This window comes from Ascaphus truei, chromosome 3 (assembly GCF_040206685.1).
Source record: "Ascaphus truei isolate aAscTru1 chromosome 3, aAscTru1.hap1, whole genome shotgun sequence".
Taxonomy (NCBI): domain Eukaryota; kingdom Metazoa; phylum Chordata; class Amphibia; order Anura; family Ascaphidae; genus Ascaphus; species Ascaphus truei.
The window spans coordinates 338,316,606-338,334,003 of NC_134485.1; the positions used below are offsets into that span (position 1 = coordinate 338,316,606).

General features: G+C 46.1%; 1 protein-coding gene across 1 annotated transcript in view; it reads left to right on the top strand.

Annotated features, from left to right (window-relative positions):
* Nucleotides 1-17,398, top strand: part of SLC4A8 (solute carrier family 4 member 8) — a 423,930-nt gene that overhangs the window by 228,418 nt on the left and 178,114 nt on the right. The window lies entirely within an intron of this gene.

The following is a 17,398-nucleotide window of genomic DNA, read 5'->3' on the forward strand; positions in this document are numbered from 1 at the left end:
AGCGTCAAGCCTCGGATAATACGCGTAAGATTATTAATATAATACTGTAGATTATATTAATTTCTCTAGACCTAAAGCAATGTTATTGAGTTTAGATGCTGAAAAAGCGTTTGTCAGAATTCATTGGGATTTTCTAGATAGATCTACTGTATGCAAGCGTTTGTTTTTTTCGGTCCATTTTTGAATGGTGTGCAGGCCATATATACCGTTGTGTGAAAAAGAAAGTACACCCTCTTTGAATTGTATGGTTTTACATATCAGGACATAATAACAATCATCTGTTCCTTAGCAGGTCTTAAAATTAGGTAAATACAACCTCCGATGAACAACAACGCATGACATATTACACTGTGTCATGATTTATTTAACAAAAATAAAGATTCCTAACTGCATGTCCCCAAAAACTCTACAAATACTACAGTTACATTGATGACCTGATTATAATATGGACAGAGGGTGAAGGAAACCTAAAACAATTCCACGAGTCCCTGAACTCATTCCATCCATCAATTAAACGCAAATGGATTATTCGTCAAACCTAGTAAACTTTCTAGATACAACAGTAACACTGAAAAATGGCAAAATATAAATATATGTATACAAGAAACCATCAGACAGATGCAGTTACCTCCAAAACTCCAGCTTCCATCCCACTCATACAAAATAAGGTATCATACACAGCCAGGCTATAAGATACCACTGCATATGCTCTGACAGTGAAGACAGAAACAGACATCTCACAACCCGGACCGAATTGTTCAGACAGAAGCGATACAAGCCAAAGACTATTGCCAGAACTATTACATCTGCACTAAAAGCCCCACAAGAACACCTGCTACAATACAGACAGAAAGAACCTACCACACGCATACCACTTGTGGCCAAATACAACCCTACCCTAGAGGGAATACGAAAAACAATCAAAGATCTGCTACCCATGCTGGCAGAGGATGTGACATTAAAAAAAATCTTCCCCAAACCTCCCATTCTGGTGTTCAGGCAACCACCAAACCTCAAACAGAAATTAGTCAACAGAAAACTTCATAACGAACATAAAGACACTGATAATGGCACAAAACCGTGCAACAACACATTGTTGCAAACTATGCAAACATATATGCCAAGATCCCATAGCCAGTCACAACCATGGAACATTCAATGTTAAAGGATCATACAGCTGCACATCCAGGAATGTGGTTTATATGATTCAATGCAACAAATGTGACCAAGGATGCTACACTGGGAAACCAGCCAAAAACTTCAAGGCAGAATGAATATGCACAGACATTCTATACTCCACCACGAAGAGGGAAGATACTGCTCACCAGTGGGACATCATTTCTCACAACCAGATCATTCTATAAATTATTTAAAAATCAAAATCCTCAATGGAATGTTTAAACACACCCAAGAACGGAAAGCATTCGAACTGAGAATGATAAGATGCCTTGACACCAAAAGAAGAGGACTTAATGTGGATATTGGGTTTCTCACACACTATCACAATTGTTTGTAATTATTCTGCCTGCCTCTCTATCAATGTTCTTATCCACAACTCCACCCGCCCCCGCAGCATCCCCTTCCCCCTCCATGCTGTTACAGTACTTGTCACTGTTTTATTACCCTTCTAATTTCTTCAAACATCCCTTTGTCACCCCTAATTATCTAAGTCTCTGTTTTTTTCAGCATCCCAAACCTCTGTTTTAGCCATAGCTTTCTTTGTAAACCAGTATTGCTGACCTGAGGTAGAGAGGAGAACTCTCGAAAGCTTGTCCTATCACATCAATTGTTAGTCCAAATAAAAAAGGTAGCACCTAATACTGAAGAACTAATTTATTCTGCACTGTGTGTGTATGTATATATATATATATTGTGACAAACGGCTTACTCCGGGGCTCCGCCGTCTGTCCGGGACTGTTAGAACACGGTCTTTTAGGGTAGGTTAAATGATGAGACGTCACGTACTGTTCCTTTAAACAGGCTATGCCTGGTTTATTCAGTCCCAGGCACTGAGACTGCCACAGTTTAAACAGAAAACAAAGCCAAACAAAAAGCTGCTCGTCTGAGCGATAACTTAAACTTAGATGTCCCTGACTCAGAGTTGGAAGTGGCTTGTCCACTTCCACCAACAAAATAAGTACCTTTGCAGTCTTTAGACAAACTAACAGAATGAATGAAGCGATTTGGGAAAGAGGCTTTCTCACCCCTCTGCAGTTCAGCAGCCTTCCAGGCTCTTGGGCGGGGCTCAGAGGAAACAGGAAACAGGTCTTATATACCTGAACTCTAATCAGCATGACAGGTGACAGAAAACAGGCAGCAGACAAACTGTGGAATGGAGTGCCTGTACCACGAGGCTGCCCTGTTCAGCTTAGACAGGACAGAAACTGTTCAGTATCCTGGGAGCCCTGTATATGGAGTTTATTACCAACCCCTGGTTTCTGTCACAATATATATATATATATATATATATATATATATATATATATATATATATATATATATATACACAGTGTTCGACAAATCACCCAAAAATCTACTCGCCCAACCAAAAAATCTACTCGCCCAACCAAAAAATCTACTCGCCACCTAGTCCCGCCCTCCAACTCCGCCCCTAGTCCCGCCCCCAACTCCACCCCCAGTCCCGCCCCCAACTCCGCCCCCAGTCCCGCCCCCAACCCGCTTTAAAATAAAATATATAAATAAAATACATTTAATAAATTCCTAGTCAGAACAACATTCGTTTTTGACATAAATTTATTTATTGTATTACATTATGCTACAATTAGTCGTGTGTGTGTGTGTGTCAATGTCGGATCTAGAAATAAAAGCCAGATGTGAATGACTAGTTTCCTGAACCCCTTAACCTGTGTCTGGACGTCGGCGCTTCACAGAGAGAGACAGAGAGAGACAGGCAGACACACACACACACACACAGAGCGGCACACCCACACACACACACACAGAGAAAGAGAGACACACAGAGAAAGAGAGACACACAGAGAAAGCGAGAGAATGAGAGACACACACACTGAGAGAATGAGAGACAAAGAGAGAGTGCGACAGAGAGCGAAGAAGAGAGTGCGACAGAGAGAGCGAAGAAGAGTGCGACAGAGAGGGAGAGGGTGACAGAGAGAGGGAGAGGGTGGCAGAGAGAGGGAGAGGGTGACAGAGAGAGGGAGAGGGTGACAGAGAGAGGGCGACACAGGGAGAGGGCGACACAGGGAGAGGGCGACACAGGGAGACGGAGAGGGTGGGTCACACAGGGAGAGGGTGACACGGAGAGGGAGAGGGAGGGTGACACAGGGAGCGGGACAGGGTGACACAGGGAGAGGGTGACACAGGGAGAGGGTGAGAGGGAGAGGATGACACAGGGAGAGAGGGAGAGGGTGACACAGGGAGAGGGTGACACAGGGAGAGGGAGGGTGACACAGGGAGAGGGAGGGTGACAGAGGGAGAGGGTGGGTGACACAGGGAGAGGGAGGGTGACACAGGGAGAGGGTGACACAGGGAGAGGGTGGGTGACACAGGGAGAGGGAGAGGGTGACACAGGCATAGGGAGAGGTGGGTGACACAGGGAGAGGGTGGGTGACACAGGGAGAGGGAGGGTGACACAGGGTGAGGGAGGGTGACACAGGGAGAGGGAGGGTGACACGGAGAGGGAGAGGGTGACACAGGGAGAGGGAGAGGGTGACACAGGGAGAGGGAGAGGGTGACACAGGGAGAGGGAGAGGGTGACACAGGGAGAGGGTGACACAGGGAGAGAGAGGGAGAGAGAGGGAGAGGGTGACACAGGGAGAGGGAGAGGGTGACACAGGGAGAGGGAGAGGGTGACACAGGGAGAGGGTGACACAGGGAGATGGTGACACAGGGAGAGGGTGAGAGGGAGAGGGTGACACAGGGAGAGAGGGTGACACAGGGAGAGGGTGACAGAGGGAGAGGGAGGGTGACACAGGGAGAGGGAGGGTGACACGGAGAGGGTGACACAGGGAGAGGGAGGTTGACACGGAGAGGGTGACACAGGGAGAGGTTGACACAGGGAGAGGGAGAGGGAGGGTGACACAGGGAGAGGGAGGGTGACACAGGGAGAGGGAGGGTGACAGGGAGAGGGAGAGGGTGGGTGACACAGGGAGAGGGAGGGTGACACAGGAAGAGGGTGACACAGGGAGAGGGTGGGTGACACAGGGAGAGGGTGACACAGGGAGAGGGAGAGGGTGACACAGGGAGAGGGAGAGGTGGGTGACACAGGGAGAGGGTGGGTGACACAGGGAGAGGGATGGTGACACAGGGTGAGGGAGGGTGACACAGGGAGAGGGAGGGTGACACAGGGAGAGGGAGGGTGACAGGGAGAGGGGGAGGGTGACAGGGAGAGGGTGACACAGGGAGAGGGAGAGGGTGACACAGGGAGAGGGAGAGGGTGACACAGGGAGAGGGTGACACAGGGAGAGAGAGGGAGAGAGAGGGAGAGGGTGACACAGGGAGAGGGAGAGGGTGACACAGGGAGAGGGTGACACAGTGAGAGGGAGGGTGACACAGGGAGAGGGTGACACAGGGAGAGGAGAGGGTGACACAGGGAGAGGGTGAGAGGGAGAGGGTGACACAGGGAGAAAGGGTGACACAGGGAGAGGGTGACACAGGGAGAGGGAGGGTGACACAGGGAGAGGGAGGGTGACACAGGGAGAGGGAGGGTGACACAGGGAGAGGGAGGGTGACACGGAGAGGGTGACACAGGGAGAGGGAGGTTGACACGGAGAGGGTGACACAGGGAGAGGGTGACACAGGGAGAGGGAGAGGGTGGGTGACACAGGGAGAGGGAGGGTGACACAGGGAGAGGGAGGGTGAAACAGGGAGAGGGAGGGTGAAACAGGGAGAGGGGGAGGGTGACAGTGGGAGAGGGTGACACAGGGACAGGGTGACAAAGGGAGAGGGAGAGGGTGACACAGGGAGAGGGAGAGTTTGACACAGGGAGAGGGAGAGGGTGACACAGGGAGAGGGTGACACAGGGAGAGGGAGAGAGGGAGAGGGTGACACAGGGAGAGGGAGACACAGGGAGAGGGAGGGTGACACAGGGAGAGGGAGGGTGACACAGGGAGAAGGAGGGTGACACAGGGAGAGGGAGGGTGACACGGAGAGGGTGACACAGGGAGAGGGTGACACAGGGAGAGGGAGAGGGTGGGTGACAGGGAGAGGGAGGGTGACACAGGGAGAGGGAGGGTGAGAGGGAGTGTGACACAGGGAGAGGGAGAGGGTGACACAGGGAGAGGGTGACACCGGGACAGGGAGAGGGTGACACAGGGACAGGGAGAGGGTGACACAGGGACAGGGAGAGGGTGACACGGAGAGGGAGAGAGGGAGAGGGTGACACAGGGAGAGGGAGATTTTGGGAGAGGGTGACACAGGGAGAGGGAGAGAGGGAGAGAGGGAGAGAGTGACACAGGGAGAGGGAGAGAGGGAGAGGGCGACACAGGGAGAGGGAGAGGGTGACACAGGGAGAGGGAGAGGGTGAGGGTGACACAGGGAGAGGGAGGTTGACACAGGGAGAGGGTGACACAGGGAGAGGGTGACACAGGGAGAGGGTGACACAGGAAGAGAGAGAGAGGGTGACACACTCACAGACACACAGACACCCACTCTCACTCAGACAAACTCACACTCACACACACACACACAATCTGTCACTCACACACACACAGTCTGTCACTCACACACACAAACACTCACCCGCAAGGCAGGGGGTCGCACATGGCAGCGGGGGCCTCAGCACGGCAGGAGGGCCTCAGCACGGCAGGAGGGCCTCTGCAAGGGGCCGCGCCCCCTCCAGAGGTGGACAGCGACGACGCTGCAGTATTCCCTGATAGAGTGGAGAAGGGCCGGTAGGGGATTTCCCCTGCTTAGAGCAGGGAGAGGCTCCGGTTAAGGGATTTCCCCTGCTTAGAGCAGGGAGAGGCTCCGGTTAGGGGATTTCCCCTGCTTAGAGCAGGGAGAGGCTCCGGTTAGGGGATTTCCCCTGCTTAGAGCAGGGAGAGGCTCCGGTTAGGGGATTTCCCCTGCTTAGAGCAGGGAGAGGCTCCGGTTAGGGGATTTCCCCTGCTTAGAGCAGGGAGAGGCTCGGGTTAGGGGATTTCCCCTGCTTAGAGCAGGGAGAGGCACGCGTTGGGTGAGGGGGGGTCACGGAGGCCGGGAGAGATTGGTGTGAGGGGGGGGGTGGTGGTGGATGGCCCGATGGGAGGGGGTGGTGGATGGCCCGATGGGAGGGGGGGGGTGGATGGCCTGATGGGAGGGGGGGGTGGATGGCCCGATGGGAGGGGGGGTGGATGGCCCGATGGGAGGGGGGGGTGGATGGCCCGATGGGAGGGAGGGGTGGATGGCCCGATTGGCCCGATGGGAGGGGGGGGTGGATGGCCCGATGGGAGGGGGTGGTGGATGGCCCGATGCGAGGGGGGACGGATGGCCCGATGGGAGGGAGGGGGGGCGGATGGCCCTGCAGGGGCCTGAGGCGTGGAAGGGGCTGGCTGCCGGAAGGGGGAGGAGTGGAAGAGCTGAGGAGGGAAAGTTGCTGAGAGAAGGGATAGGAGTGAAGGCACTGCTCAGAGAGCCGGAGGCGGGGTAATCTCCCCCAACAACATGAACCAGCCTCCGTTTTTTTTTATTTCTCCAGCGCGAGCGCGGGAAAAACAGCAGCGCGAGCGCGGGAAAAACAGCAGCACGAGCGCGGGAAATTTTAAAAATACACGTGTGCTGCTTGGGCCAATATTTACTCGCCCGGGGGTTAAATCCACACGCCTCGGGCGTGTAAATGTATATAATTGTCGAACACTGTATATATATATATATATATATATATATATATATACACATATATATATACACTATATACTTTTCACTTTTTCACCTTTTTTTATATAACAACACTAAAAGTGACATTGCTACATCTTTGTATTTTTTTAATGCATGCATTATTGTTCCACTGTCATTAGTTTAATGTGTTTTGTGATTTTTTTCTTCGTGTGTGTTGGCACCGTTTTTAAGTGGGTAGGGTTTATGTACTGTGTTCACTTTGTTATTCTACAATAGATAAATATTTATTTCCAAATGTGAAATTGCCAGAGTGGAAAGTACCACTGTTTTTTTGTCATTTTTGCAATCACCTCTGTTTTAAAGAAAATCTATATTAAAAAATGCTGTTCTTTTCTATCTTACAGAAATTTATTATTTAAAAAACAATATGCTGGAAAGAGTTTTATTGTAACTTTTATTGTAGAGTTTTATTATAACTTGACATAATTAGCCTTCTTTATACAAGACACGCGGCATCAATTTACTGGTTATTGAACTTTGCTCAAGGAAAGTAACTTATGTTTAAGGGTTAAATATTAATAATGGCAGTGCTCCACTTCTGAAGCTTCCTTCATGCAAACCAGAACATCAGGGAATGTTGTTCAGAATTCCACCCCAGGGGTGGCTGCATGAATGCTAACAGAATTGAATTGTGCTACTGTATACAGTATACCCGTTTTATTATCAGCATTTCCTGCAGTAACATACAGAGCATTTGTACAATATGTGCAATTCAGTTGGTTAAACTAACGATTAGGACCGTTATTTAAAAATAACTGCATACTGTATCTCTAAGTGAACACAGGGTTTTGCTGCTCCTGCCAGTGATTCTGGAAGAACTTCTTTCGCTATTAATTTCATGTTTTATTTTGAGAGCATCAATCTCATTTGTGTGAATTGTGGCTTTCACTTTATTATTCAGGGCCGCAAGATGTAGGAGAGATTAACAATTAATATAACAATAATTAAGCTGCATGCTCTGCTAAACAAAGCTATTATGGCGTTCACATCAGCCTGGAAAGATTAGAAAGTGTGACTCGTGGATAAAAATGGTGCAGGGCAAGACCCCAACAAGCTTATCATGGCTTATAGCTTGGCATCATTTCCTAATGTGAAATACTGCAGACGTGGGAGTTCATGCTATGCTATAAATCAGTTCTGTTCACACCTTAATTGCTTTAACTAGATTAACATTAAGGTAATAGGGAATAACTACGATTAGCACAAATAGTAGTAAATGTTAGTACTGACTTTGCTAAATATTAAATACAGCCAGAGCTGAAAGAATGTGTTGTACAAATGTTGTCATAGGACTAAAATGTGAATCTGATTACCACGGTGATGCTTACATTTTAATTGGTTAAACAGTCTATCAGTGTTTAACCAATATTGTTCTTATCTTTTACAGCGCTGAGTATAGGGATAAGTAGAAATAAGGAATATAATAACTCACAAGCTAGGAGAAGGTGTAAGGAGCCTGGGGGTGGGCCAAGGAGAAAACAGCATGGAGCAGAGGGGGAGTGTGTGGTGTGTATGTGGTTGTGTGTGGTTGTCTGTATGTGTGTGTTTTTGGTCTGTCCTGTTGTGTGTGCGTGCGTGTGTGTTTTTGGTCAGTCCTGTTGTGTGTGTGTGTATGTGTGTTTTTGGTCTGTCCTATTTGTGTGTGTGTGTGTGTGTTTTGGTCTGTCCTATTTGTGTGTGTGTGTGTGTGTGTGTTTGGTCTGTCCTGTTGTGTGTGTGTGTGTTTTTGGTCTGTCCTGTTGTGTGTGTGTGTGTGTGTGTATTTGGTCTATCCTATTTGTGTGTGTGTGTGGTTTTTGGTCTGTCCTATTTGTGTGTGTGTGTTTGGTCTGTCCTGTTGTGTGTGTGTGTTTGTGGTCTGTCATGTTGTGTGTGTGTGTGTTTGTGGGGTGGGGGGATTCTGTCATGTGTGTGTGTGTTTGGTCTATCCTGTTGTGTGTGTGTGTTTGGTCGGTCTGTGTGTATGTGTGTATGTGTGTATGTGTGTGTGTCTGTGTGTGTGTTTGGTCTGTCCTGTTGTGTGTGTGTGTGTCTTTGGTCTGTCCTGTTGTGTGTGTGTGTGTGTGTTTGTTTTTGGTCTGTTCTGGTGTGTGTGTGTGTGTGTGTTTGTGTGTGTGTGTGTGTTTTTGGTCTGTCCTGTTGTGTGTGTGTCTGTGTGTGTTCATTCTGTGGCTGTCCTGTGGGATTGAGAATGACAGGGAGGGGGAGTGAGAGGAAGAGAGGAAGGGGTGAGAGAGGAAGAAGGGATGGGTGAGGGGAGGGGGTTGGATGGGAGGTGGAAGAGTGGTGCAACAATCTTGGAATTTGTGAGAGAGGAGAATTAAGATCAGTATTTCTCGCCATGGGCCTGTATGACTGCAGGTATGTTATTTATAAATCCGTGTAAAGAGAATAGTCCAGGCACATGGTCTTATCACAAAGTAGAAAATTTAATCCAGCATAAATCCAACGTTTCGGCTGCACACAGGCAGCCTTTGTCAGGGTGAGCTCTCACCTTGACAAAGGTTGCCTGTGTGCAGCCGAGACATTGGATTTATGCTGGATTAAATTTTCTACTTTGTGATAAGACAGTGTGCCTGGACTATTCTCTTTACCCTGATACCATTTGGGGACCTGGTAGGATGACCCCATTTGGTCTGTGGGCACCGACAGGTGACATTATAGTGCTTCATTGATTGTGTGCCAGATCACCTCTTTCTATTGGTTATTTATAAATCCGTCACCTCATTATTTCTAAATTTCACTCTAAGTATTCATCAATTTCCAACATTTCATATTCTATTTTGTAAAAAAAAAAAAAAAAAAATCTCCATCCCCGGCCCCTCCCCAGACTTTTTTTTGTAAAATAGAATATGAAATGTTGCAAATTGGTGCGAGCTTTGAGTGAAATTTAGAAAAAATTATACAACGGTCAGATCATTTATAAATAACATACCTCCCCACCGACTTTTTTCTAGCGCGTCACACCTTTCGCCTTTGTGTCCAGTATTTTTGTAGAAGCCACCTGGCAACACTATAAGAATATGACATGAGCTTTAAAAAACACAGGAGACAAGTGAAGTTCTGTGGTCTTAAGCACTCATTCACAATGTAGAACTCGTACTGTATGTTGGTCCATGAACATTTAGAGTGCTCTACTGCCAAACACATAAATCGGCACACAATGACATGGGATTTGGTGGTTGATCACTCCACAGTCTCTTGAAGAAGCACAGCAGAGATCTAAAGTAAAGATGAAGTATCCCTCCTGGTCACATAACCCTTGAGACACTATTTCTGCACACTTTATGAAAAGATTAAAATAGATCACTACTTACAAAAATAAAAACCATGAATGTATTTCAAAGCGTTTTTTGCACAGTACCCAACTGTATTTGTTATTTTTATATTTATAATAAGTATGGGAGAAGGAGCGGCTCAGTGAGTAAAGACACTGACGGGCATTGAGAGTTTGAAGCCGGGGAACCTGGTTCAATTCCCAGTGTCGGCTCCTTGTGACCATGGGCAAGTCACTTTATCTCCCTGTGCCTCAGGCACCAAAAAATAGATTCGCGGGACAGGGACCTGTGCCTGCAAAATGTCTCTGTAAAGCGCTTCGTAAAACTAGCAGCGCTATACAAAAACATGCTATTATTATTATTATGATGTTCGAAGTGGTCACAAACCATTTTGCAAATGTTATAGCATTTTTCTTTATCTGAAAAATTGTACTTCTGCATTTTACTTGTGAATTTTTAGGACTAAATTGACAGTTTTTTGGGGTAAAGATTTTGCCGTATTTGCGAATTCTGATGAAGAGTTTGTATATCTTTAATTTTAATATTTTGGATTATGTTCTTGGTTTCAAACCACAGTGCTTAGTTTCAAATATATTGACTCTACTGAATTACTTTTATGTGTATATTGCAAAACTGGTCAAATGTGGTTTAACCAAGTAATAATCGTAATAATGTATTAACCATAGTAGGTCTTATAAGGAGTACTATTGTAAAGGAATAAATTGAAGAAAGTAAGTACATGCATACAGTAAATACCTGCAAGATCAAAAATTATAGAGGCAGTCTGTATCAAGCAGAAGCAAGCTACAGTAAGAATTGCTTGGCAACTAGTTTATAGTAGGTCTGAAATGTAGTTCATTGCACAGGTTTGGTACTCTGAAGATGCTATTGTATGAATGTATGGCAGCTGAAATGCAGTACAGAACGGCGAGTTTGCAATTAAAATGGAGGCATCACCGCGGTAATCAGATTCACAGTTTACTCCTGTGACAAAATTTGTACAACACATTCTTTCAGCTCTAAAGGTATGTAGTATTTAGCAAGAATACACATTTACACAATGTGACCAGTTTATGCATTACAGGACTAATTTATATGGGATTATCAGATGTTTAACCCCCTAGGCTGTCCTAATTACGTAGCCTGTATTTCATCAGGGCTGGCATGCCAAGTTTCCTTATGATGTACAGGGTACAGTACATCTTGCCATTCTTGTTTGGAGTGATTGCAATAACGGCACAATTGTAATAGAATTGGATACCACTTCACTTCCGTTAATGTCACTGGGGACAGTTGCGATCACATGATCGCAACCCAAATGATTGTGTGGTTGCCATCCCAGAAGACTGGTGGCAACCTAAGGGTTAATGCTTTCAATGGGAAAATTGTGTCAAATTAATTTAGTGTGTGTGCTTCTTGTACAAAGAAGACGACTTAAACTGAACTACTTAAAAAGAAGGGATTCAACTGATAGCAACCTTATTGGAGTGATTGGCCTTTCATGGCCCTAAAATGGATTTAGCACCTAATTAAAGAGGGAACATGTGAGAAAAAGTGCTGGAGACGTAGAACTGAGAACGGAGCCAGTTAGTGAAGAGTTCATGTCTGTGGGAGGCTATGGGTGAGGAGGAGCCACTCACCATACCACTTTCTACAATGTTACAATATTGAGTAAAATGGTTGTAGATGCAAAATCTTTTTATTTATTTTTTACTCCGATTTGCAATAAGCTTGAGCTGTAAGAAATTTTAATCTAGCTTTCAGTTGCCTTGAGCACTAAGCGAAGAACAAGCATGAGCGGGGGGTCAGGCTCCACTCTTACCTACGTGTTGGCCGGGTGCGACTGGGTCAGGGGGTGGAGTAGTAAGGGCAAGGGAGGTTATGTAATTCAGCTGGCAAGGCGCATTGCCAGTCTGCGCCCTGACAGCAATTACAGCAGTCTGGGGCTGCGTGTCAGCTTCAGGATGGGGCTCCCATGTGGCTGACAGCAGCTTCTGCAGCTCGGCTGCTAATAGGGGCCGGCGGGCTGGGCTCTCAGGGGAAGTCCCGGGTGGCAGGGAAGTTGCAGTGATGTGTGTGCAGAGCACGCAGCTGGTGGCGGAAGCTTGGGAGGTGCACATACGCATTCGCGTACAGGTACAGGGGTAAGTGGAGGGCCTTGGCCCCTGTGGTCCTCCCCTAGCTACAGGACTCATTCTTAGGGTCCCCACTGGGAGGGGGAGGGCTGAGGCCAGCACTTGGGCTGAGCTCCCACTGGGATGAGGGATGGCCACTCGCATCACTGGCCGGGTCACATGGGCCCGGCTTGAATGTCTCGGGTCATCGGTTAAAGGACTGTTGACATCTAAACCGTTGCACATGCGCTCTGGCAAGGGGTAGCGCTTACCAATTATTTAATGGTCAACTAAAAATCTGCGGCCCTGTACCTCCAGACATTATCTTGTCAATATTTGTGTGTTATTTATGTGGGGTTCTGGGTACTTGGGGTTGGAGGGTAGTAGAGGTCCATCGCAGTCTCCCAGGTCACGTTTGTTCATGGAAATCCAGCTGTATATTTCTTCACAAAGGAAAGAGGTTAAAATAGCCATGTCCAGTACTAGATCCTCGGCAGACTGTTTGGACCTATATAAAATAATGTACAGTGTACGTACACTGTATTTCGTACATGAGGATTACAAATCATAGACATTTCTTATTCAGTTAACGGATACAGTATGTGCGATGATCCAATAAAAGAAAAAAAAATTCTACATGGTCATACTGCCCAATCCTTTACAAGGTAGAAATACCTGAATAAACTCATACTGTACATATTGAAAAGACCAAGCATACTTGGATATGCCAGACTACAGATCATATAAAAAGTAATATCATTTTCTGATGACCTTATAAAAACAACTACAGATGCAGCGGCTGTTATTGAAACACTTCACGCGGTGTATACCTCGGAATACCCATGTCATGGCGCGGGATTTCTTCCAACCGTACCGCCTTTAGACGCGAGTGTAGGCAAGTGCAGAAAATGGCATTTTTGTGTTCTGGCTTTTAAACACTGAAATTGACACAGTAGCACAGTACAGTACACATTACAATTCATTCATTTCATTGCATTTAATTGCACACAATCCATGAAAATCAAACAAAGCAACCGCGATAAACACGTGTGCCTGGGGCGATTGGCCGCGTTAATGCCGCGTGGAGTACAGCAGCGCACGGTTAGAATAAGACATTTCAGTTTAGCAGCTGGGCGTTCTGTCTGGAATTTAAATAGTTACAGGTTTGTGTTGTACAAGTAATAGAGTTTATTTCACATACTGTATACTGTATGTGTCAATAAACAACTGCAGTAATTCTAAGAGTTTGATAATACTACTAATACATGTTCACCCTTTAATTACTTAAGCAGCAGAAATATTTGCAACGAGCAATGAAGCAGTTAAAACTGGTGCTCTCTCCAAATTTCTCCAAGAATGATATATATTTATAAATGTATATATAGATATGCAGACCAAAGACCTTTCTGATTTCATTTAATTGAAACCATCAGCAAACACGATCCACATAAACTCAGAAAAAGAAACAATTTCAATATTTTAATGTTAATAAAGTAGATATTTGTATAAGTAAATTATAACAAGGCAAAGTGAGACCCTGCCACAAAGCGCTTACAGCCTGACTTATATATTTACAGATTTGAAGACACAGTAGGAGTAAAACTGAATTTATTAAAAATTCAAGTCAGCGAGGTCAAATGCATCTGGAGTCAGTAGTTTAGGTGTCAATAATTTCATGAAAGACTTCTTTCTACAGATATTCAGGAGGTCAGAAGCAGTTACAAGTTCAGAGAAGCGGGAGATAATTCTAGCAGCAGTATTTTGAAATCAGTGTAAGGGAGAGAGCTGTGAGGCAGGCCGGCAGGCCAACTAACAACATGTTGTAGTAATCAATGCTGGAAAGAACTAGGCCGTGCAATAGTGTTTTAGTAGTTGAGGAACAGAGGAAGCGACATGCTTTAAAATGCTGTGGAGGAAGAAACTGCAAGATTTAGGGCCTCATGCAGAGAGCAGCGCTATTTGCAATCTCGCCATTTTTAGGAGAAAATCGCGCTAAAAACAGCTGAAAATGGCGAGTTAGGGAAAACGCGCCATTTTTTTTTTTTCTATTTCAAAATTTCGCCGCCCGGCTGGCGAGAAACTACATCTCGCCAGTCTGAAAAATATCCGAATTCAGAAAGGCGCGCTCGCCATCTAGCGGCTGTTTTTGGCGCGATTTTCGTCAATTTTCTCCGCCAACTAAAGTTGGCAAGAAGCAGGAGGTCGCCGCCTATAGGGAAAAAAAAAATGCGCGATTTTTTTTTTTCCGCTTTCAGCTGCGCGAATCTCCTCCTTTACAATTCTCCACATGCAGTAATGCTAAAAATAGCGGATTTCGCCCATTTCTGCATATGGAGAATAAAACTCTCCATTAAAGATACTTTTTCTTAAACTCTCCAATTTATTCTAACGCTGCTCTCTGCATAGGCCCCTTAGTGAGAGAGTTTACATGAGGAGTGAAAGACAGGGAAGAGTCTAATGTAACCTCTAGGCAACACACTTGCAAGGCTGAGTGGCTACTATTATTGACTGTAATAATGGCAAAGGAAAATGTGTGTCTGGTATGAGAGGGAGTATTAAGCGTTCCTGCTTAGACATACAGCTCAACCCCGTTTTTTTGGCGCCAACACTGTAATTGGCCGGATGGCTGTGGTAAGGGATGCGAGACTCAGGAGCTGCAGAGCAGCCGTAGTGCCAACAGCACCACTCCATTACCTTGGGGAATACCAACGAACAACAAACACTCAAGGCAACAGCCGAGGAAGGAGTGAGACAGCAAGCGGTTCGCAGCACCCCTGGAATATCTGTGGGAGCCACCCATCCAGCTGTGTGGGGAGACACAACGAGCACAGGTGAACTGCTCCTGCCTGTAGTATCCAACAGACACTTTGTGAAGATGAGGATTCAAAAGGAGAGTGGAAACGCGCGTTGGGTGAATCAGTGATTACTAAGAAGCCCTTGTTGATGACATCCAGAGTGGAGGACAACTTTATTCAGCCCAGTACTTGCTGTGACGGCCATGGAGCAGATGCTGTTGCTGTGAACATCTTTGTCTGACCATATGAGGGTGGTCTGAATGCTCACAAACAAAGGCACTTATGTAAGTGGAATACTTTGTGTTTTTAATATTAAAAACAGTACTATACTATTTTTGCTTTCCCTTTTTTGTATATGGATTTTCCCCCCTCTCTATTTATCTGGAGTACCTATCTGGAGACAAAAGTTGGTAACTTCTAATAACCACAACGCTTTCATTTCACGTTAAACACGTGAGTGCAAATTTTATAGAACTTTCAACACTGAAATCATCTGTTGGGGTTGACAATATTGCACTATTTTGTGTTTTCACTTTCTTTTCATGTCCTGATGTGATTTGCGCACCTGTTTCTCCCTCGTTTGCTGATTGAATTTGGTTTGAATTCTACGTCGGGAGCTGCACTCATTAAGTATAGTATATAATTTGTGTTATTTGATTTATTAGTAATGTTATTTGCGCTTGTTTTTTCTTTCGCTATTAAAGGAAAATTTGTGTCTGGTATAAGAGGGAGTATTAAGCGTTCCTGCTTAGACATACAGCTCAACCCCATTATAGCGCGATCCGCTACAACGCGGATCCGCATAACGCAGTCTGCACTTGACTCCCGATTTAAAACATCTATAAGGTTTTTTTTTTTCTCCAAAGCTTTATTGCATCACCCCCCTGCACATCACACACACACACAATACTCCCCTGCACATCAAACACATCACCCCCCCTGCACATCACACACACAATACGCCATTGCACATCACATCCCCCCCTGCCCATCACATCCCCTTGCACATCCCATCCCCCCTTCCTGCACATCACACACACACACAACCTGTCTCCGCCTTAGACTTCATCTCCCAGCGCTCTGAATCCCCCAGTCTGTCCCTGGTGCCTAAATCCCGGCTCAGCATCTCTCTGGGACCCGGAAAGGAAAACCTCCCACAGGGGCTCATGGGAAATGTCACATTAACCCTACACATCCAGCTCCCAGCACGGATCTCTGTATTCAGTCCTAATTAAACATGTCACATGTAATGCTGTATGTGGGGTCTTCGCCACTGTTTGATCCTGTGTGGGTGGGCTTCATGTAACCCATTGCGGGGGAGGGGGATTTGATGGAAAAGAATCGTTGGGTTAATCGGAGGTGGTCAGTGGGATGGAGCCCCCTTAAATTACCCCATCCCTCTGTTACCCTTCCCCGCTCCCTGATTACAGTACAGTGAAGCTGTCCTCTCTGGGCTAATGCGGGTTTAACCTCACGCGTTGAAACTGGCCATGACACACACACACACCCACGATGGCTGACCCGTGGTGTTGGATCCCCAGCATCCTGCTAGGATAAGTCCTGATCACGGCGGCTATTTCCCCCCCCCCTGCGATCCTGGTTATAACGCGGTCTCATTATGTGGACCCCAAGCGCCGCATTATAACGCGTTCAGCTTTATTAAGTTTGAGGTGGCAAAGAGCCATAAAGGCAGAAATTGTTGATATGCAATCTGTGATTTGTGACTGTACTGCAGGTATAGAGTCAAGTGCAGATAAATATAGTTGTGTGTCATCAACATAGAAATGATAGTTGAAGCCAAAACACGTAAATTAGGTCACCCAGCAAACGTGTATATAGCGAGAAGTTTGGGAGACCTAAAACAGAGCATTGTGGTTCACCAACAGAGAGATCCGTAGAGGAGGAGCTGGCAAAATAAACACTGAAAGAGCAGGGAGAGATGTAGGAGGAAAAACAGAAGATCGCAATGCCACAGATGTTGAGAGTGAAAAAGGTGCCAGGATAAGAGAGTGGTTAACCGTAACGAATGCAACAGCGAGGTCAAGAAGTTGAGTAGATATGGCAATATGGCATTCATTAGCTACTTAAATTAGTCGGGTTTCAGTTGAGTTTGCTGTGCGGAAGCCTGATTGGAGAGTGTCTAGTAGGGTATTGTAATTGAGAAAATTAAGTATGTCTAAAGAAAAACGGCATTCCAGAAGTTTAAGAAGAGTTAGAGCTGAAGGCAAGGGGGGAAATAGGCCAGACATGTTTCAAACAGATTAAAACTGCAACTGTCGAAAAGGAGTCAATGGAGAATGAGGAGGATTTGAAGGAGTGTATTTCTCTGAGGGTAACTTCCACCTTGCCCTTGACA